Genomic DNA, 23,562 nt, shown 5'->3' with positions numbered 1-23,562 from the left:
CATCAGTCAACTTTCATACTTTGCCCAATATGCAAATTAGTTGTGACACAATTTGCATAATATGCTAATTATGCTGCCCAGATTTGGGAAGCTTGAATATGGCAACCCTACACATATGGCACTAAAACCAAAGAAATTTGATGGCCTATGATGTTCAAGCCATGAGGGCATGAGATCTGATATCCAGTCTGAGATAGTGTACTGGCCTACAAAATCATAGCCTTGGAAACACAGTTTGGCTATGTCTTCCAATGCTTCAGTTACTCCAGTTATACCATTACTGGCATAAACTAGTGGCAATCACAAAGGCTAGGGATTATTGTTGCAGCAATGCTTAAGAAGAATTTGGTAGAGTGCCTCCGAGCATATGGCAAGTGCTGTGGGCATGGGGGGAGCAAATAATGCTTAAACGATAAAAATTATAATGCTGCTGTGTGTGTATGTGTAGCCCTCTGTTGGATGGGGAATGATTTGAATTATTTTTGGCCCTTGAGGGTAGCTGTAGGAGACAGACTGAAGGAAAGCAGTTCTGACAGAGAAAAAGATAAGCTGGATTTCTAGAGGATAGTTGTTTATCCAGTGTTTGAGACGGGAAAATCTAAGAAGAGACAGAGACTGGTAAGAGAAGAAGGTGGCAACTTTCTGCTATTAATTAGCTATAGTATATCAGTATATCATTACTTTATATACTTTAACAGTATGTCATTTCTTTTCATTCCCTCCGAATTATTTTCTTTGTTGGTTTCTGAAATGTGGACTGTGGGACTAACTGTAGTTGTTACTTGCTGAGGTAACAGCACTCACCATATGCACATTTTGTAGGAGTTCAGCCTTTTGCACCAACTGTCCTAATGACCATTAGGGGCACTGGGAGTAAAGATAGTGAGTAAGGGTCTCCCTAACTGTTCTATCTGTCTCTATTCTATGATCCCTCCCTGATATGACTCTACAGGTATTTCCTGTGCTGAGTCAGAATCCCTTCCTTTCCTCTTAAAGAGTAGATGGAAACCTCTCTCTTTCTCCCTACCTATTCATTATGTCGTTCTGTAGATTAAGGGTTAGGTCTTTCCTATCTGAAGTGTACTTCACCAATAAATACTTAGTATTTAGTTCTACAAGAATCTCCATGTGTCTTCTCTAAATAGCTGCAACAACTAAATAATAATAATAATAATAATAATAATAATAATAATAATAATTCAATTTCTATACCGCCCTTCCAAAAATGGCTCAGGGCGGTTTACAAAGAGAAATAACAAATAAGATGGCTCCCTGTCCCCAAAGGGCTCACATTCTAAAAAGAAACATAAGACGCACACCAGCAACAGTCACTGGAAGTACTGTGCTGGGGGTGGATAGGGCCAGTTACTCTCCCCCTGCTAAATAAAGAGAATCACCACGGTAAAAGGTGCCTCTTTGCCCAGTTAGCAGGGGCTGCATTCTACTCTGTAACTGCATTCTACTCTGTAACTGAAGTGGGTAGCTTCTTTAGTGCTTTGCTAATTAACTTGGGGATAAAAATTACAACTCCCAACACATTTTACCAAATTCTTCTTAAACAGCCCAGTTCAGACATTATGCTGTACGAGTGTACAGATTGTACACTACAATTGTACATGTGTTTGTATGAATGACTGTACCTGTGTTCATTTTAAAAGTAAACCTGGATACAGGCCCTTCAAATGCATGGTACAGATGGGAAGTCTACTTCTGTACCTGCATTCAGCATAACTTGTGAATGACTGTACCTGTGTACATTGTATACTTGTACAAGTGTTGAACATAATGTGTGAATAGGCCTATTGTTGTAACACTAATTCTCAGCTTTTGTGGTTGCCACCAGCTAGATAGTGCATTGGAGTATGGTGGACCCAGCCAAATTGTGTTTCCAAGGCTATGATTTTGTAGGTCAGTACAATATCTCAGACTAGATATCGGATGTCATGCCCTCATGGGGTAAACATCATGGGCCATCGAATTTCCTCATTTTTGGTAGCTCAGTTTAAGTTGCCACACCCATAATTATCCTATTAACCAAAGTTTTTTTCCATGATGGAATATGGTTTAACTTAGTTTTATTATGCTAGATGAAGGCCATAAGAATAAAATCTGATTTATGCTCACTTCATATATTCACCAGCCAGGAGGCAGCTGCTTCCCACTTGCCTGCAGTCTGTGACACCGGGTGGATTCACACATATGGCATTACAAGCTTCCACTGCTCCAGGAGCACATGTTCCCCCTCCATCCCCACATGAACTTCTACTTCTGCTTGAGCTTCCAATATGCAGAGACTGAACTTTTGTATGGTGTTCCCCAGGGCTCCATATTGTCTCCAATGTTGTTTAATATCTACATGAAAACGCTGGGTGAGATCATCAAGGGATTTGGTGCAGGGTGCTACCAGTATGCTGATGACACCCAAATCTATTTCTCCATGTCAGCATCATCGGGAAAGGGCATAACCTCCCTAAATGCCTGCCTGGAGTCGGTGATGGGCTGGATGAGGGATAACAAACTGAGACTGAATACGGCTAAGACGGAGGTACTCATTGTGTGGGGTCAGAGCTCGAGAGATTATTTTGATCTGCCTGTTCTGGATGGGGTCACACTTCCTCAGAAGGAACAGGTACGCAGTTTAGGGGTGCTTCTGGATCCGAGCCTCTCCCTGGTGTCCCAGGTTGAGGCAGTGGCCAGAAGTGCCTTCTATCAGCTTTGGCTGATACGCCAGCTGCGTCCGTTTCTTGAGGTGAATGACCTCAAAACAGTGGTACATCTGCTGGTAACCTCCAGACTGGATTACTGTAATGTGCTCTATCTGGGGCTGCCCTTGCACGTAGTCCGGAAACTACAGCTGGTCCAGAATGCAGCTAGGGATGTGCGAACTGGTTCTAATTGGAACTGGTTCAAAGGTTCAAATTCGAACCAGACCAGCCATCAGGTTCGAGCTGCAGGTTCGAATTCAAACCAAACATGAGCTGGTTTGATTTGAACTGGTTTGAACCAGTTTGAACCTCCAAAAGTGGGTGGGGTGGTAGCTGGCACCCATGAGTACCTACCACCCAAACCCCAAAGCAATCGGACATTTGTACGATTTTTTAATGAATTTTTGAAATTTATTTTTTTTCTCATTAGGTATACTGGGACTCAAACCAGCCCATGATTCCCTATTGTGGAGCACCCATGGGTGCCAACTACCACCCAACCCCCAAAGCAATTGGACACTCCTACGATTTTTTTAATGAATATTTGAAATATTTTTAATTATTTTTCTCATAGGGTATAATGGGACCCAAACCAGCCAATATTCCCTATTGTAGAGCACCTAGGGGAACAAACATGGGGTGGGTGGTAGGCATTCAGGGGTGCCTACCACCCAAAAAACCCCAAGGCAATCGGACACTCCTCCGATTATTGGTGAATTTTTAAAGTATTTTTGAATTCCTCTTAGCGAATAATGAGGATTGCAGCAAATGTATAGCTTCACGTCGGGGGGGGGGAGGGGTGTCCTAGAGCAGAGTGTGGTGGGTGGTAGTTCCCAAGCGGGGGGCAAGGAAGCTATCAGAATTATTTGAAAGGAATTGGGCAAATGCTGGTTTTTAAGCTTACGCGTCTTTAAGGGTTTTCTCCATAAAGAAGCATGTAGGTTTCAGCAAATGTCTAAATTCACGTCGGGGGGAAAAGGGGTGTCCTAGAGCACAGCGTGGTGGGTGGTAGTGCCCAAGGGGGGCAAGGAAGCTATCAGAATTATTTGAAAGGAATTGGGCCAAGGGCTGATTTTTAAGTGATTTTTGAAGTTTATGTGTCTTTAAGGTTAGCAGATGAGAGTGGATTCATGGTTTGTCATTGAAAATCTAATATGCTACCAAAGAATCTACACTCAGAACACCTCAGAAACAACAAAACCCAGTACCCCATGGTTTGGCAACCCATGGGGGGGGGTTGGCACCCTCTGTGTACTAGACCACCACTAACTCTGGGTCATCCCAGCACCCCACAAGTGGCTTTAAGGTTTTTCTCCATAGGGAAGAATGGAGGCTTCAGCAGCCCCATAACTGCACTTGGGGGGTGCTGGGGTGGCCCAGAGCGAGGGTGCCAACCAAGCTATACATTTGCTGCAATCCTCATTATTCTCTATGAGGAATTCAAAAATACTTTTAAAATTCACCAATAATCGGAGGAGTGTCCAATTGCCTTGAGGTTTTTTGGGTGGTAGGCCCCTGAGTGCCTACCACCCACCCCACTTTTGTGCCCCTAGGTGCTCCACAATAGGGGATATGGGCTGGTTTGGGTCCCATTATACCCTATGAGAAAAATAATTGAAAATATTTCAAATATTCATAAAAAATCATAGGGGTGTCCGATTGCTTCAGAGTTTGCATGGTTGTTGGAACCCATGGGTGTTCCACAATAGGGAATAATGAGCTGGTTCGAGTCCCATTATACCCTATAAGAAAAAAATATAAATAAATTTCAAAAATTCATTTTAAAAAATCGTATGAGTGTCTGATTGCTTTGGGGTTTGGGTGGCAGGTACCCCTGGGTTCCAGCTACCACCCTACCCATTTTTGGATGTCTGAACCAGTACAAACCGGTTCTAACTGGTTCAAAACGGTTCGATTTTGAACCGAACCAGGGGGAGGTTCGAGCAAAACCAAAATCGAACCAACCCCTCCTGTTTCTAACCTGGTTCAAATCCTAACTGAACTGGGCAAACTGGTTTTGTGCACATCCCTAAATGCGGCAGCCAGGCTGGTCTCTGGGTCATCTCGGAGAGACCATATAACTCTTGTATTGAAGGAGCTACACTGGCTGCGGATAGGTTTCTGGGCAAAATACAATGTGCTGGTTATAACCTATAAAGCCCTAAACAGTTTGGGCCCTGGGTATTTAAGGGAACGCCTTCTTCGGCATGAACCCCACCGCCCATTGAGATCTGCTGGAGAGGTCCGTCTGCAGTTGCCACCGACTCGTCTGTTGGCCACTCAGGGACGGGCCTTTTCCGCTGCTGCCCCGAGGCTTTAGAATGCGCTCCCTAGTGAAATAAGAATGTGCTCCCATCTCTGACAGCTTTTTAAAAGTCTTTAAAAACACATTTCTTCACCCAGGCTTTTAATTAATGTTGTTTTAATGGTTTTAATGCTGGTTTAAAATATTATTTTTAAAAAAATTAAATTGTTGTAATGTGTGTGTCCCCCCCCCCGCCCCTTTTTTGTCTTAACAAATGTTTTACTTTGGTTTTGTTCTGTTGTGAACCACCTAGAGACGTAAGTTTTGGGCGGTATAAAAATGTTTTAATAAATAAATAATAAATAAAAATAGAGAGAAGATGGAAACATTTATCTCTCCCCCTACCTATTCATTATGTAGCTGATAGATAGGATAGGTCTTTCCTATCTCAAATGTATTTCACTAATAAACCTATTTAGTTTAGACTCTACAGTGATCTCCACTTAAATAGCTGCAACAACTAAACTCTGCACTCTGTAACTGGAGTGGTAATCACAAACCCCAACACCAAGGCCAAGATATGCTGAGACTGGTGCCATTGAGATATGCCAAGATTCGTGGCACTGGTTGCAGTCTTGTTACTGTTATTATTAATATACAATAATAAAATTTAAGTGGTTTACATAGCAAAAGGAATGTTTGCAGAGTGGCTGCCAATTCCAACCTAACTATTCCTTCCTGGAGAGACACCCGCTCCCTGCCCTTGCCTGCAATATTTTTCACATTGCCAGACTTGCTTCCAAGTCAGCTTAAGATTTATGGCAACCCTGGAGGGTGATTTTTATTTTTTCATTTTCCATTCTTGTACCATGAAGTGTTCAAGTGCTAATGCGGGCAGCGGGGGGACTACAAAAAATAATAATAATCAAGGCAAATACTTCACTTTATTTGGTTCAGCCAAGGTCAGCTGGGTCTGGGAGTTTGTGCAAAAATGAAGCTGATTACAGAACCAAATTAAGTATAAATCTGCCTCTGCTCAGAGAAGTACAGAACAGGCATGTAGCGATGCAATGAATTACACTGAGTCTCCAGCTTAGTAACGGATGGGATAAACTTCTCTAATTTGCAAAGCAGCAAATGTGGCAAGTGACACAAAGTGTTTACACCTCCCAAGAAGAATCAGATCTTCTGCTAAATCCACTAGTAGTAAATTCAACTGAAAATGTTCAAGAGATGTTTTTCACTCACAAAACCATAGAGATAGCAATCAAACAAATAGTGTGATAGATTGCATCTGTTGAAGTAAGATCTGATATTCTGCCCGTAAATTCTGGAGAATATTGTTCTTTTGATGGCCTTTGTCTAAAACTGTATATCTAACAACCCAAAACAAAACAATATATCTATGAATGTTTCTAGGAAATATATGTTACTCAATTCAGGGGAGCTTCCTTACTTCCTAGTCAATGCTCTTAGGATTGTGCCCGGGGGGGCGGGGGCGGCACATAGTAGAACTCATAAACAATAGAGACAGTACAGTAGCTTGTTCACTTGTTCATCTCATGAATATGAGGAGAGGGTAGTGAGCCCATGCCCACTGGAGCACCCAAAACATTGGTGTGCCTTCTGGCCTTCCTCGGTTGTTAATGCAGATAGCTATTCCTGGTAGCTGGACTCCCTTGTTAGGTGGGCCAGCCACATTTATAGATGTCGCTTTCTTATTATTATTTTATTTATTTATTGTTCCATTTTTATACCGCCTTTCATAAGGCATGCCAAGGCGGTTTACAAGGTAAAAATCAATAAAACTCTATCTAAAAAACACATTTAAAACCTTGAAAGCAATTAAACTTTAAAAACATAAAACACACACACACACACACACACAAAAACCACCAAAAAAAACCACACCCCATCATAAAAAAGACAACAGAAGCAGAAGAACTGAGAGGCCCAGCAACAGGTGTTCCCTCTAACATGGAATCCCAGATGTTGTTGACTACAACTCCCATAGTTCCCAGCCAAAGGCCATCACAGCTGGGGTTGCTGGGAGTTATATTTAACAACATCTGGAATGCTCTGTTAGAGGGAATGCTGCTGGCAACCCCTAAGGAAGCCTGCCCTAAGAGTGTTGGAAGTTAAGGACTTTGCGCTGTCTCTTGACTCAAAGACATAGGAGGACAGACTAGTGAGTCAGAGGGCTAGAAGGTCAAGACATTGGTCATCCCTTCTCTACTGCTCTGACACTATCCCTTTGGAATGTAGATTGCTAATCTCAGGAACACTTCCTTCCTCTCTCCCTTCTCTTCCTGTTCCTCTGCCTTGCAACATGCAAGCAAGCTCCTATCCCTGCACCATGTGTGCAGTAGGGCTGTGCACAAACCGGTCCGGAGCCGGACCGGTCCGGCAGTCCGGCACCGAGGGGGGGTCTCCCTTTAAGGGCGAGGGGGTAGAACTTACCCCTCCCACCGCTCTTCCCCCTCCGGCGCTGTAGCGTAAAGTGAAGTTTTGGGGGCAGCAGCGTTCTTCGCTGCCGCCCCTGCCCCCGTCGTCGTTAGTAAAGGCTTCGTAAGAGCACTTTTAGAGCAGCATGCATGCACGTGCGGCGGCGCATGCGCGCCTGTCGCCGCGGTGTGCGCGTACGCCACGTACGCAGTGTGTGATGTAGGCAGCGCGCATGCACGGCAGCAACAGGCGCACGTGCGCCGCCGCACGCACATGCATGCTGCTCTAAGAGTGCTCTTACGAAGCCTTTACTAATGACGATGGGGGCAGAGGCGGCAGTGAAGAATGCTGCCGCCTCAAAAACTTCACTTTACGCTACAGCGCCGGAGGGGGAAGAGCAGCGGGAGGGGTAAGTTCTACCCCCCCCACCCTTAAAGGGAGACCCCCCGCTCGGTGCCTGTCCGGACTGGTCTGGACCGTGCACATCACTAGTGTGCAGAGAAGATGCAGAATCCATCTGCATCCAGCTAGCTAGCTGGATTAGAGATCCTAACTCCTCACTTTCCTATCTAGAATGGAGTTCTCTAATAAATGCCATATATATTGATTTGAAACTATGAACTGGCTCCAAGTTACTTTACTCTCAGCATACACGCACGCCTAGTTAAATCTGCTGTGTTCTGCCTATGTGCACTCTGCTATAATGAAAAAGGGTTTCTACCAGAGAGAATTCCCAACAAAGGGGTCACTATCTGAATAAATAAAAAGGTCATTAGTTGTTTTTAAAAGCAGCCACAGATGACAACGTGTGGACATTCACCAAGAGAGCATTCCAGAGCATTCCAATGTAGCCTCTCTCAATGTTGGCACATGGAGCAGAGGCCCTTCTGATGGCCTTGTTGGGTGGACAGAAATCCTTGGGAGCAGGAGGGCCTTCAGGTATCTAGGACCCAAACCATTATGGGCTTTAAAGGTAATAACCAACACCTTGAATGGGATCCAGAAACAAATTAGCAGTCAAAGCAGCTCTTTCAAAATAGGTGTAATATGCTCTGAGCAAGCAGTTCCAGAGAAAACCCTGGCAGCTGCATTGTGCACCAACTGAAGTTTCTGAATATTCTTCAATCAGAAATTATAGGAGAAATAGTGCAACTCTGGGGTGCCTGAAGCCCTTACCTGAATACAGTCTAGGTGGCCAGACAGCTGACAGTAGTGTGTATGTAAACACTCACACCCACATAGGGTGGTGGGTGTGGTCAGGGAGTAATATAATATAATATAATATAATATAATATAATATAATATAATATAATATAATATAATATAATATAATATAATATACTTTATTTGTTAGCTGCCCCATAACAAATTGTTCTCCGGGTGGCTGATGTTTTAAAATCAGTTTAAAAATCAAATTTAAAAATCAAAACTTAAATTCAAAAGGTCTGAATGAACAAAAAGCACTTTACCTGGCATCTAAAAGGACAAAGGGATGAAGCCAGGTGAACCTCACTGGGGAAGCTATGCCATAAACGGGGTGCAACCACCAAAAAGGCCCTCTCCCTAGTAGCCACCCGCCTCACCTCGTTTGGCAGGGGTACCTGGAGGAGGACCTCCGAAGAAGATCTTAAGGTCTGGGTTGAGACGTACAGAGTAAGGCGCTCTCTCAAGTAACCCAGTCCTGAGCCATTTAGGGCTTTAAAGTTTAAAAGCACTGCCATAATATGCTCAAATAATCTTGCAGTTAATAATCTTGCAGCCCTATTTGTACCCACTGCAGTTTCTGGACCATTTTCAAAGGCAGGCAGTCGCACATGCAATGCATTGCAGTAATCTAAGCAAGAGGTTACCAGAGTAGTTAACTATGCTGTGTATAGACCCATAGGGAGATCATGGATATCTGTCTATCTTGTGAATGAGACAGAGGTTGAACCAGCCTTAACCCCTTGCTTAGGTGAATGGATGTATATTTAATTATAAGGGCAGCTGCAGATTTATTTTGTTTTGCTGTTATTATGTGTATGTATTATTTAATGACAGGGCATTGAAAATTTAATTAAAGGGCGTTGTCTTGTAGGGCCTTCTTGGAAAGCTGCACGTAAAGTGCTTGAAAGAACAGAAGAGCTGAATCAAGTCTGCAGATTCAAAAGGCATGAGTTCAAGTTGGACAGTTGTTTTTATTTCCCCCCTCATTCGTTCAAAAGCTGTTTGGATCAATTACAATTTGGACTTTCTAAAGACAAAAGCGGGGAATGGGAAAGACATGTGTGAGAATATGTTAAGTTAAATGTTTCTGTTAAATGCAGATTTGCCTAATACTTACATGTTATATTTATCTTGGTGATTGATTGATTGATTGATTGCGAAATTTATATACTGCCTTTCATTAAAAATAATCCCAAGGCAGTAAATTCAATAGTTGTTTGGGCCCCTCAGAACCCATGTGTTATAAAATTGGTGCCCCATGCGGTGGGCCTTTGCGATTATTAAGTGCTCCAGGAAAAACATGTTTTAGCAATTTTAAAAAATTCATCTGTTCTCTTCAGCATTGCTAGCACTATTTCAAATAAAGTACTATGGGCCAGGGACCCAATCCTAACATGACCCCTTTGCTAAAACACACCAGATATAACAGGGATGTCCTGGTGATTAATGGCTTTAAAAACTGGAATTGACTGCTGGATTCCATTAAAGAGCATGAAAAGGTTTAATTAAAAAATGGAGAGAGGCCTCTATATCTGGGCCACTGATCTTTTAAGTACCTAGCAAGCAATTCCCCTGATTGTTCTGGTTCTAAAAAGCTGTCATTTTAACCCTAATTTCCTAAAGGAAAATAAGCTTATGAGATCACCCAGGGGTATGTGTGTATGTGTCCCACCATCAACTTCACGATTCCTGGACTGATCTGAACCACATTTAGCACAATTGTAGGGACACCTCAATGGCTTAGTTGTGATGATGTCATCTGCCCTGATTCAAGATGGTGGACATGAAAACTTCTGAGGTGCAAGTGGGCTAACCTGTGAACCAGCTAACTGATTTCAACCAAATTGGGTATAGATGCAGGGACCCAATGATGTAGTTTGTGACAAAGTCATCCACCCCAATTCAAGATGGCAGATGAATTAATATTTGGGATGGAAGTGAGAACCAATTTAAACTAAATTTAGTACAGTTGTAAGGACACATCTCTGTTAACATACATTTTAATGGCTAGCTTGGGACAAAGGAAACTAGCTTGTTAACATTCCTAGTCACTCCCATGGTATTCTGGGAAACATGAGAGAAGCCCTGATGCACACATTACCTCCCCCCCACCCACCGGTCTCCCAGACCTATTCACCCATTGTAATGGAAGAACAATTGTACTGGAAGGACATAGTACTAGAAGGAAGCACACCCAGCAAATTTGAATAGGACAAAGATGTATTCTTTGCTCTCTCCCTTTTGTCCACCTTTTCAGCAGGAAGGTGTGGTCAGCATGCCAGGGCAAAATGCTATCTATTTCTAGTCAAGACACAATCAATTAGTATGTCTCTTCCCCAGATTCATCAGCTGCAGCCTGCTTGTCATCATGTTTGGGCATTGGGACCTCCATCTTTCCTTGCCTGGACTTTTGCTCTTGTATTGCTTGTCGCCTCCAGACCGTCCCTTTCCCCTAGCCCGGTCTGCGCAGCATTCTTGGCTGTGAGATCCTGGTCTCTAGAGTTCAGACCGTCTTTGGATTTTGCCTGGTTCCCAGACTCCTGCCTGCCCCTTGGGTTCCCGTTCCTGCCTTTTGCCTTCCTGCCTGTCCCGGAGAAGAGAGGTCCCTTGGCATCGGCCAAGCTTCAAGAGTCCAAACACCCCAAAAGTCAGAAGTAGGTAGTATCTAACCTCTGCTCTCATGCTTCTCACTCCCCTCCTCTCTTGCTCCCTCTAAAATCCGAAGCTGCTCTCTCCAAAGACCATTTTTCTGGTCGGCCTTGAGTAAACTCAATTGAGAACTCAAGCCAAATTGCCTCTTTGTGAGCTTTAACATAGTCCTTTTAATTGGTTAATCTCGTTAGCTTGTCAGTTAATATTGTGTTGCTCATTAATCATTATTTCTTTTCCTGAACCCCTAAGCCCTAAAATAAATCTGATTCTATTTTTGGACTTCAAACTCTCTGTTCATTTCTTTCCAAGAATGAAGCTTTGAACAAATCTAGGAGAGGAAAGCTGGTCTTGTGGTAGCAAGCATGACTTGTCCCCATAGCTAAGCAGGGTCTGCCCTGGTTGCATATGAATGGGAGACTTGATGTGTGAGCACGGCAAGATATTCCCCTCAGGAGATGAAGCCGCTCTGGGAAGAGCAGAAGGTTTCAAGTTCCCTCCCTGGCTTCTCCAAGATAGGGCTGAGAGAGACTCCTGCCTGCAACCTTGGAGAAGCCACTGCCAGTCTGTGAAGACAATACTGAGCTAGATAGACCAATGGTCTGACTCAGTATATGGCAGTTTCCTATGTTCCTAAATTTATTCTGAGGTGGACTGCTCCATTTACCCAGGCCTAGTTCCATTAACAATGAATACATGCCCTCTCTCCTGCTATTGCTCCCCTGCAACTGGTATTCCAACTGGTATTCAAAGACATCCAGCATCTGAGCCTGGAGGTAGCTTATAGCCATCAGGACTAGTAGCCATTGATAGACCTGTTCTCCATGAATTTGTCTAATCCCCTTTTAAAGGCATCTAAGCTGGTGGCCATTACCACATCCCGAGGCAGAGAACTCCATAGGTTAATTATGCACTATATGAACTAACTATAGTTGATCCTAAATTTCCTGGCAATCAGTTTCATGGGATGCCCCCTGATTCCAGTGTTGTGAGAGAGGGAGAAAACATTTTCTCTTTCTGTTCTCTCCACACCATGCATAATTTTATAGACCTCTATCATGTCCTCTCTTAGTCGCTTTCATTCTAAATGAAAAAGTCCCAGATGATGTAGCCTTGACTCCTAAGGATGATGCGTTAGGCCCCTGATAATCTTGGTTGCCCTTTTCTGCACTTTCCCCAGTTCTATAATGTCCTTGATGAGATATAGTGACCTGGTCAGCCAGACCTAGTTAGCAATCTAGCTGCTAGATGACTGTAGTTTTCAACAGCCTTCAAAGGCAGCCCCATGTATAATGCTTTACTGTAATCTAATGTCCGAGTTACCAAAGCATAGATAACTGTGGCCCAGCTAACTCTGCATTCATAGCCTTCCACAGGTGGAAAGGCAGCTTAAGGAAGTGCTACCTAGATCGCTGAAGAATGAAAGTACCCACCAGCCTACCACTTCCTTGATCATATTTGTAGCCTCCGCAGCTACCTTTTTTAAAAGGTTATTGGGAGATTGGTACACATGTATGATGTGTCATGTCTAATTTTACTCTTACAGTAACAGTATGGGAAACAAGGAAATGAGACAGAGACAGAGCACCAAAAGCAGAAGTTTTCCAAGCAGTAAAAGATTATGAAAGACCAGAAAACAAAACCACTTGTGGTTGGATATTGTGATTGATCTGATAAGGAATTAAAGGCCCTGACGGCTTTACACCATCCTCATCTCCCTGTGTCATGCTCTTAGCACTTTTCTCCATAAAGGTTCATGGCAAAATTCTCAGCTGGAGGAAAAGCTGAGATAGTCAACATTGTGCCCCTTTAGCCACAGAGATGCTACCGGATAATCCTGCCAGTTTGAGATCAAAGAATGTTCCTCTGCTAGGATCTCCTCTGTAGTTGGAAAGGTGCCATGAAGAAAACTGACACTTTTCCCACATTCACTCATTTGACAAGGAATGGCTGACGTCTGCTACAGAACATGACAATGAATGGCTGATGTGTGCTACAGAACACCTGCATATTGCACTATTTACTTTTGGAATTGGTTGGTTGTTTTTATGTTTGTAAACTACCTAAAGCCATTTTGCTTGGGTGGTATAGAAATAAAATAAACGTATGTTGCAGAAGATTCTTGGGCAAGTTCTGTGGCACACAGTCAGTTCTCATGGGGCACTGTTCGGCCTCACCATTGACTCATATGAATTGAAAGCATGACTAAGAATACACCTAGCTCTGGTAATGGTGGGCAATCTATCTTTCTGGGGAGCTTGTCTGTCATTGCTGATACAGAAGACCCTCATTATCTTCAGTTTAACAGATTACGGTTTCATGCATCTGCAGATGAGTCTTAGAGACCTAGTTTCTTTATCCACAGCAGGAAATATTGGCAATTCTTGTCCATCCAAGATTCCTGAGTGGCCGGAAATGACTTAGGATGTCATTCATGGTCACCATTTTGAACCACAGAGCCATTTTGTGGCTATTTTTGTTTTTAAAAGGATTTAAAATGAAAAATAAGAAGATTTGGGGGGGGGTCATTCCTGGAAACCTGGAAAACAAAGTATTATGCTTTTCTACTCTTATTTCCACCCCTCCCTGCTTTTTAAAGCATTTTTTTCAGAGCAAGGAACCTATCCCCCAATTCCCATTGACTCAAGGTTTCATTATTTGTGGTTTCCATATTCACACTAATTGGTGGGAACAGAACCCCTGCAAATAATGAGAACCACCTGTATTCTCACTGAGGAACTCTCTGAAGCACAGTTCGAAAAACGCTGACACTGACAGAACAACTCTCACTTTCTCCACAATGGAAATCTGAAGCCCTGGTTGAAAATCTCTGCATTTCACATGGACAGAAAAACAGGTTATGAAGGCTTCCTGCAAGGGCAAGAAGCCCACTTGTATCATTAACAGTTCTCTGGAAGAGGGCATTTTGACTGGCAATGCAGAAGTCAGGAGACTTGCACCTGCCAAAGAACTCTCTGCTGTGCAATTATTGAAAGGTACAAAAGTCCAGTCCTAATTTGCATCTTGCTACCTCACTTCCTACCACAACCAGCGTGGTATAGTAGTTAGAGTGCTGGACTAGGACCGGGGAGACCCCTGTTCAAATCCCCATTCAGCCATGATACTTGCTGGGTGACTCTGGGCCAGTCACTCCTCTCTCAGCCTAACCTGCCTCACAGGGTTGCTGTGAAGAGAAACTTAAGTATGTAGTACACCGCTCTGAGCTCCTTGGAGGAAGAGTGGGATATAAATGTAAAAACAAACAACTCACCTGTCCCCTAAAACAACTAAATTGTTCTTAATAATCCACATTTGCCCTATGTATTCAGTTCCTTACAAATTAGCTTTCATCATCAGTGGTGTAGATCCTCCCTAAGTGTTTGGGACATTCTCCCACTCATTTTACTGAACTTCCCCCACCAAACCAATCAACCTATAAAGGTAAAGTGTGCCATCACATCGATTTCAACTCCTGGCACCCACAGAGCCCTGTGGTTTTCTTTTGGTAAAATACAGAAGGGATTTACCATTGCCTCCTCTCATGCAGTATGAGATGATGCCTTTCAGCATCTTCCTATACCACTGCTGCCTGATATAGGTGTTTCCCATAGTCTGGGAAATATACCAGCGGGAATTTGAACTGGCAACCTTCTGCTTGTTAGTCAAGCATTCCCCCACTCTGCTAGAGGTCCCTGAGGGGAGAGACCTATAAATCCTGAAGAATTACAAATCAAATTATAAAATGTTAACAAGGCATCCCAAAAGATAAGCATTCCTCACGGGGTGGGTGGGTGTGAGACTCTGTTTGGACATAACGTGAAACTGGAGTTAAATGGGGTGGCGTGGAACTCTGTTATGTCTGAATGTGTGCAACCATGGTTTTGCTGCAAAAGTGACCTGCGGTTTGCCTTGCCAAACTCCAATCTGAACCTTCAGTTTGCACAAAGGTTCACTGCTGAAACCAGAGGGTTGGCTGCCGCAGTGTTATGTCTGAATGCAGTGGCACCATAACTGCGTCGTTTCTTCAACCACAATCATAGAAATGGTTACACAGGCTTGCCTGGGATCACGCCTGCTCCATGCCTGCAGCACTTCTCACTGGCTGCCTCTCCAAACACTTGCCCCAGATAATTATGTTGGGGGGAAAGGGAGCAGCCCTTTCCCCTTGGGGGTACCTGTGCAGTCCCTAGGCTGACTGGTGAGAAGGGCTGGGCAGAAGGATCAGCACTGCCCCAATGAAAGGGGCAATTAGTCATATGTGATGATGACAGATGTTGACCCCAAGCAGACCGCTCACTCATGAGAGTGTAAGGCCATGGGAACACCCCCTTCACAACTCAGGAGAAGAACTCTCTATGGGGACAGGGGTGCTGCGCCAAATTGCTAATAATGTGCACTGACAGCTTCTCCCTCACAAGGCCAAGGGGTGCAGATGCCAGGTGACACCCAGCAAGGTCGCTCTATAAAGGAAAGCCGTGGGGAGTAGGGGCAGGTAACCGGGCATCTGCTCTCCCTGTCTTGGTGACTACTGCCAAGAAACTGTCAAAGCATGCCCTCTGCCAGCTCGTTTGTACATTTGGACATGTCCACCCTTGCTTGTGCCCCAAAACAGTGACCCCATGTTGCCAGAATTACCCCCAAGGTGCTGGCTAGACACCTCAACTATGCTTTTGGCTTGAACTGGAGAAAGTAGCTTGGTTGGGGGAGAAGTTCAGTTCCAGTTTCATTTTGAGCTAGTTTTGTCATATTGGGAAGAATGAGGAAACAGGAATACCGTTTAGAAGCTTTATTAAGGGTAAAACTGGGGATATAGAAGGAAGAAGAGGTTTTGTTAGGGGAATGTAATAAGCCTGGCTAACATTCTGAATAGCAGTCTTAGCTGCAATAAATTTTGGCTCAGGTTCTAAACCAGAGCCTGGCTAGAGGCTTGTGTTAAAAAGTGTCTGTAAGGCGAGGAGGGGAGCAGCGGAAAGTGGCAAAGAGGCTCAGAAGGGCAAGACGTTAGTTTACCTATCCTTTCCAATAAGTTAGGGTGTCAGTTGCATGTTGGTTGGACGGTGAGGCCTCCTCACAAGGAATAGGCAGAAAGCGGGAAGAAGAGCAAGCAGCAAAGGGCTACAACTTGCGTGTCTGAGAGCCTGTCAGATAGTGTGATCCATCATCACACAAATAGCGTAAAAGGATCTGAAACAAAGAATCCAAAATATAACACAACAGATCTAATAATACAATTAGAAAAAAGGACATAAAGAATGAATATAGAAATTCATTCACATGTGAGTCACATGATTCACATGCCTACAAAAATAGAGTTACAAAGCATCTTGTGAATGTGTAACAAAACCCATCAATGGTTCCTTCCATGTGATAAAATACTATTACAAAATGACTGAATCCGACAAAAGGTTCTTCCCCCTATAGATAGCTCACAGTACCTTCACCAGTAATAAATCTCTGTACAATACTTTTTAAAAGATCTCACAATCAAACTTATCTAGACTGTTCTTCTCATACATACATAACATCCAATACCCAATTTATATGTTATAAAAGAATGTTAGAAGTATCTCACAAAAATCTTCAGCAACCTTACACGTCAAAAGTCTCTGAGATACTGAGTGACATACATTCAGCTAGACCTATTTATTCCAGCTGTGTGAGATCTGCTGGTTAGACTCAAAAATTAAAGGGATAAAACCCATTTATATATTATCAATCAGAAACAGTAATCAATTGTATGTACAATCAATCACTTATAAATATCAAGGTAGGTCTAATTGCTCATTGAGATCCATTGGGGAAGAGACTTAAGAGTAAATATCCAGAAGGCTTCCCTTTGAATCAATTTTGAAGTCAAATCCTCACCCTTTCTTGTATTGACTGTTTCAGGTAATTGTCTATATTTAACAAAATGAGAAGTATGAGGAGCCTCCAAATTTGTAGCTCTAATCTTGCTCTTATGTTCTATGATGTGAATCCTTAAAGGCCTGCTGATCTGACCTACATAAAAAGGTCCACAAGGACAAACAATTGCATAAACAGCATCAGTGGATTGGCAAGGAGTGAACGTTTTTAATATAATTTTCTGTTCTTTTTATTAAAAAAAATATTGTTTTATTGTTTAAAAAATAGATATAAACTTAAGAGAAATAAGTAACAGAAAAGAAAAAAGAAACAAGAAACAGAATAATCAAACCCAGCAATTACAAAGATTCTCAATATAGTCTATATACGTCGACCTTAATTCCTTCAGCCAACATACCTCTCCTCCCCGCACTCTACACATTATTGAGTACAGAACTGAAACAACAATGATATTCTTGCTGTCTGCATTAATTTCCTCTAGAAAGAAAAGCCATATCTCGGATGGGGTACCAATCCCTGCGTTATATTATATTGAATAAATGGTTCCCACACTTGAAAGAAAAAAATCCTCAGATTTATGTTTAATATATGCAATTATTTTGGCCATTGATGCATATTCCCAAAGTCTGAGATGACAGTCATCTAAAGTCGGAATCAAATCTGTTTTCCAACAGGAAGCATATAGGATTCTTGTCGCCATTATCATATATAAAGAAAGTTTAGTATGTTTTGCAGGAATATGAGGTTTAGTAAAAAGTAACACAAAAATTTCCAGGAGAAAAGGGAAGTTTATATGCAAAATTTGCTGCATCTTGGAATGTATTGTTTTCCAAAAATTTTGAGCTTTTTTACATGTCCACCACATATGATAAAAAGTACCTGTCTGCTCCATACATTTCCAACAATCTCCAGGATAGATTAATAATATAATTTTCTGATCATCAGATGGATTAGTGAATTCTTTTATTTGTAAAGATTCATGGCAACATGTGCAATGTCCACATTTAATTCAAAATCTACATGGGTGTACTCTTCCTTCGTGTGTTGGATATCATCATAAATACAGTTTAAAAGATCATTTAGTTCATACAGATATATGCAGGACTCAAGTCCATACTTACAATCTGGAAATGTGGAATCTCTGGTTGGGGCTGCATTGGGTGTCAAAATCTCCTTTGGGACCCTGCAAGGCTTCCCCGGCAGAAGGGGGTTGCAGTGCAAATGTTCTATCATTAACCAGAGAGAGTGGGGGGCCCCCATGCAAGCAGGGCCCCCTTTGTTGGTTTAGCTCAACTTGTGATTGTGCAGTCCGATGGAAGACTGAGGGTATTTTACCCTAAAGTCCTCCCCAGGGACAGGCCCTCACATTAGAGTGCATGTCTACTAGCAGCAAGCTGCCAAGGGAGCAGGAGTGTGGTTTGGTCTGCATGGACTGCTTTGTTGGGGGAGAACCCTCGCAAGAGCATCCTTGGTCACAGCGGGCCAGACCCCAGGATCCTTTTCCTTCCCTCATATACATATCCCTTCCTAGGAAGTCATCATGTTTTCTTCCTTTTCCTAAGTAACAGAAAAATAGCCTCCCCGACAAGTCCCACCCCCCAAAAAATTGTGCTTGTGCAAGACAGTTTTGTTTGGGGGCTCTTAGGAGGGCAGAGATGCTATCACTGTCATAAAAAGCGCTGGCATGGCATGGCATGGCATTTAAAGGGATTTAAGTACTCTTTCCATGCTGGAGGCAGACAGACTGTTTTGAAAAGGCATATTTATGCTTGGCACAGCCCCTTTAAGACTGTGGCCAATGGCAGCCACTCCTGTGATGTGCTGATGCCTTGCCCACAGTCTGGTGATGCCAGCGCTAGAGAGTTTGCTGGGATGTGGCCTCAGTGGACCAAGAATAGGGAGTGGCTCCCCTGTCCTGAAACTGGAGATTGCTGGACTGTGGTTGGATGAACGTCTGTGATGCGAGTCACAGTTTGAAACGTTAACCACAGGTCAGCCAATCTCCAGTTTCACATTATGTGTGAATACGGCCAGAGAGAGAGAGAGAGAGAGAGAGCGAGCTTGGACTAACCCTTCATGTACCTGACAACGTGGACTCTACCCTACAAAAGCTTATGCCACAATAAATGTCTTTCAGGTGCCGCAAAACTGTGGGGTATTTTTGTTTGCTGCAATAGACTAACAGGGCAGTGGCGTAGCAAGGTTGGAGTGGACTCAGAGACAAGATTTTAAAATGCCCCCCCCCCCCCCACTGAAGCTCAGCTCATGAGGTAAATGAGGCTGAATAGTGGTAACAAAAAGAATATATCTCTCTCTCCTATGTGCTACAATAGAACATCATCCTAAATTTTTTTTTTAAGGTTTTGTAAATTGTGGACGGTGCAAGTCATTTAATGGTATTGGAGAAAGACATGCTGTTCTGGTAGCTCCAGGTCTTAACACTCACATCAATTTTGGAGGATGAATACAACTGAAGGAAGACTGGGCAGATGCCCAGCTGGGGGAGTCAGTCATATGACTTGCCTCTGGGGGGCCCTCCAAGGCAGTGGGCCCCCAGACAACTGTCTCCCCTTGCCCTATTATAGTTACGCCCCTGTAACAGGGCTAACCCTTGGAAAGCTGTTAAAAGTGAAAGAACTCTCCAATGGTATGAGCTTGCACAGATTTCTTAGATTGCACAATCTGGTAAGAAATACAAGTTGGTTGGCTGTGTCACAGAATTTTGCTGTTGCTACTAAGTGGGTTTTGTAAGTTTAAACATTTACAGGAGTCACTTGTGACTAAATTTGCACAAGACACTTTTTGTTAGAGTGGCTGCTGCTTGTTGTTTAGCTGGTTGAAAAAATCCAGGGGAAAGGAGAGGCAGAAGCAGTCCCGTGATGGGAAATGTATAACCTTACACAATCTTGAACCAGCCATTTGTAGCAGAGATAGTCTTAAAGAGAATATAGCCAAAGTAAGGGCAGCGTTTAAGGAAAGGCATGAGAGGAACTAATTTGCTCTTGCGGAGCTGAAGTTCATTTCAATGGAGTTTATCCAAAAGAACTTCCTGGTTGACTTAACTCTGCCCCAAGTTAATTAGGATGTGTGTGGAGTGGGCAGGGTGGGTATGCCATTTGGATTTTCTGCTTCAGGCTCCAAAATGTCTTGGCCAAGCCTGTTGCTTACATCCAATCATTTTCTTTAACACTTTATACAATAAATATACAGAACCTACAAATTTTTAAAAATGCTCACACAAGACACAAATATTTCAGGAAAAGACCATCTTTTCCCCAAGCTTTTCCTGAGGTGGCAAGTGAAGGTGTGAGGCATAATTTTCACTTTCGGCACTCCCAAACGGAGATGCCCAAACATAGCCCAATTCAGACATTAAGCTATACGGGTGTATAGATGTCTGTACACTCATACACATGTTTGTGTGAATGTCCCTGTGTTCATTTTAAAATGTACCTGTGTTCATTTTAAAAGTGAACCTGGATGCAGGCCCTTCAAAATGCATGGTACAGATAGGAAGTGTACTTCTGTACCTGTGTTCAACATAACATGTGAATGACTGTACCTGAACAGTTCTGTACTTGTGTTTACTGTACACTTGTTGCATGAGTGTTGAACATAATGTGTGAATGGGCCTTATGAGAGAACTCTACCATATCAGCCAGTAAATTTCTGAATTGTCCTTACATCTCTCTCTCATTCACATAATCTTTCCCCAGAATCAGAAGCAAGTTCTAATTTATCTTCTAATGAAACAAGTAGTAATGAAGTATCTTATTTAAGGTTTAATTTAATTGCACTTATTCCCAGGAAGCTCAAATGACTTTATTCTCACAGTCAGCTTATAAGCTTCCCAGTACTGGTTTAGTATTTTTGTACAAAACTGGAAGTAGTTTGAGAAACGTCTATGTGAGGTCAAGAAGAAATGTAGCAAGACCAAAAATGCGCAAGTCTTACAAATGCATAAGCTTTCTCTCTCATGTCAGGTGTTGGGGTTTTTTGTCTTTGCACTACATCAGCGGAACAATATGTTCCTGAACATGTCAACCAAAGTACAAAACCACCTTACCACCTTAAGTCCACCTTAAAAAACCACCTTAAGTCCACCTTAAGAGTTGGACTCATATGCACTTTGTCCATGCATTCAGTGTATGCATATCTATCTTAAAAACAAGGGAGAACATTCACAAATATGTACATTCTGATCACAGATGACATTAAGCACAAGGCAGAGGATATGTGCAAGCCAAGACACCGTGGCACATGAAAACCCACGTGTTGCTGGGGCAGGCTGATGGAACTGGTCCGGAAGATTAAGAATATGGAATTTTAAAAATCAATTGCAAATACTCTGACAGTATTATGTTGATGGTCTAGTTGTTTTGTTAACTAAGGCACTCTCTTCCCTCCGCCAACCCCATATTAAAACTGGACATATGGCACTGTTATGTCCCAGAAGGTTTACTTACGGAGTGGAAAAAGCAGTATGCAACAAAATGTTGCAGTGTATTCTAAAAGGACTCCTAAAAGGAGTACTCCTTGTTCGGGGCTTCAGTAAACAGAACAGGATGAGAGAAGTGGGGGAATCACCTTTTTTCTTTCTCTTTTCTTTGAGACCTCCCCCCCGCCCGCCCCGCCCTGCCCCACTGTACTATCTAGTACTTGAGGATTAGGTTTGAGGTGGGCTGCTAGCACTGAACTTGAACATTTGATTGCAATATGGGGAATAAAATAGGGAGGTGCTGTGGTATCCCTTTCCAGAGAGTGGAAAGGTGTTGTTTTTCATTTCCTTCCTCCTCAAATACCCATGCATAGTGCAGAGAGCAAAGTTTTGTTAATCTCTGGCACACAACCCTCTATCACTAATCCATCCTCCAGGGCATTTTCTTGATTACATGCTGCTACATGTCCCATAAGTGCCCCTCTGTATTGCGAGTGTTTTGACATCGCACTTGCTGCACTGTCAGCAGGATGCCATCCATATTTCCGATGCCTTGTTTCAAATTTTAATGATGCATTATGGCCCTATAATGGGGTAATAGTATTGCAGGAAAGTAGCTGTATTTTTCCGTAGTAGGGAGGCTTGCAACGGAGTTTATGCATTGCAGCATGTTGCAGTATGGACAGTACTTTCCCCCCACCAACCCATGCTTGCTTCCCCCACCCCCTCACCACAGGAGAGAATCAGGATAGGAGAAATCTCGGCTTTCCCCTCCGTTCCTCTCCACAGATCCCAAACCCCACACCTCTCTCCTCTGCTTCCTTCCAATATAACTTGAGCTTGTCAACACAGAAGGGAAGAGGAGACGGAGGGGGAGGGGGAAAGAGAAGATCGGAGGGGTTTTATTATTATTATTACTTTTCCACTGGGGTTATTTTGTGCAATTCCCCTTTTAATTTGCTACTTTGGCCAGAGACTCTTACTAGTGCAGCTGAGCAGATTTCTGAATCCATCCAACCCTTTTTTATGCACTTTTACTGAAGAGGAAGCCCATTGAACTAAACCATTTACATCTGTGCAATCCCCCTTCCTGGCTCACCACAGGATTCCCTTTCACTCCCTCCACTGCCCAATAAGCAGTTCCCTGTTTTGTCACTCCAAAGAATCTCCTCGCGCACCCCACTCCCCCTCTTTAAAAAAAAAAAATCTCCGGGTATCACTTGCACAAACGTCACACACACCCTGCAACTCCATTGGCCCAAATGGAGCAGGAGGAGGGGCAGATAAACACATTTCAAGGAGAATATGGACAGTCCTGCCTTGAAAACACATTGTAATGGATGGAAAATATGAATGGCCACCAACCTACAACGAAGCACTAAATAATGCTTTACTCTCGGTTTTAAACCATTGCACTATTTCCTCACACTTTGCAACACTTTACCCGATGCAAATCTCGTAGTCCAGAAAACGCTCAGGATAACTATTATATGCTATTAGGAGCTTAAGTAGGCCCATTCCCCTTCTTTCTATGTCCTCCATTATTCTGTGGGGGGGGGGTTAACAGACACCCTAACTTTGGTCTCTCTTAACTGCTCTCTTAACATTCTATGAGGGCTTACAAACTCGCTGGGTTGTTTGGGAAAGCTTTTTCAAAATTTACAAACGTATATATTTCCGCATATCCAGGGTATTCCCCAGATATGTAGAAACCACTTCCTTATTTTGGGATAGCCCTGTTTTGCTTTCAAACTGCTATGAAAAATGTCATATCAGATCTGAAATCTCATGTGCTATGCTGATGGAACACAATAGGGCACAGATGGACAGGAGAAAGGCAAAATGCAGGACTGGGAGGATCTTATCAGAACAGTTTTCTTGTTTGATAGAGTATATTTTGTTGCTTTCCCAATGTGTTTTTCCTTTCCTTTTTAATGTTTGTTTCTTTTTGTGTTCAGGACATCCTCTTTTGGTTTTGGGGTTTGGCATTTTATTCCCCTCCCTCTTTA

The 23,562-nt window shown here is 43.0% G+C and overlaps 1 long non-coding RNA gene across 2 annotated transcripts; it reads left to right on the top strand.

The window, feature by feature from the left end:
• The first annotated feature begins 510 nt into the window (after nt 1–510).
• LOC128351687 (uncharacterized) lies at nt 511–13,057 on the top strand. Of its 2 annotated transcripts, XR_008319978.1 has the most exons (3): nt 511–618; nt 9,473–11,255; nt 12,797–13,057. It is a non-coding gene; the product is annotated as an uncharacterized LOC128351687 (long non-coding RNA). The 2 variants fall into 2 exon arrangements; XR_008319977.1 differs by lacking the exon at nt 12,797–13,057 and having other exon boundaries at nt 9,473–11,532.
• Nucleotides 13,058–23,562: the final 10,505 nt, after the last annotated feature.

This window comes from Hemicordylus capensis, chromosome 3 (genome assembly GCF_027244095.1).
Source record: "Hemicordylus capensis ecotype Gifberg chromosome 3, rHemCap1.1.pri, whole genome shotgun sequence".
In the NCBI taxonomy this organism is placed as follows: domain Eukaryota; kingdom Metazoa; phylum Chordata; class Lepidosauria; order Squamata; family Cordylidae; genus Hemicordylus; species Hemicordylus capensis.
The sequence above is the reverse complement of the archived record's forward strand: the minus strand, read 5'-3'. Positions and strand labels throughout refer to the sequence as shown.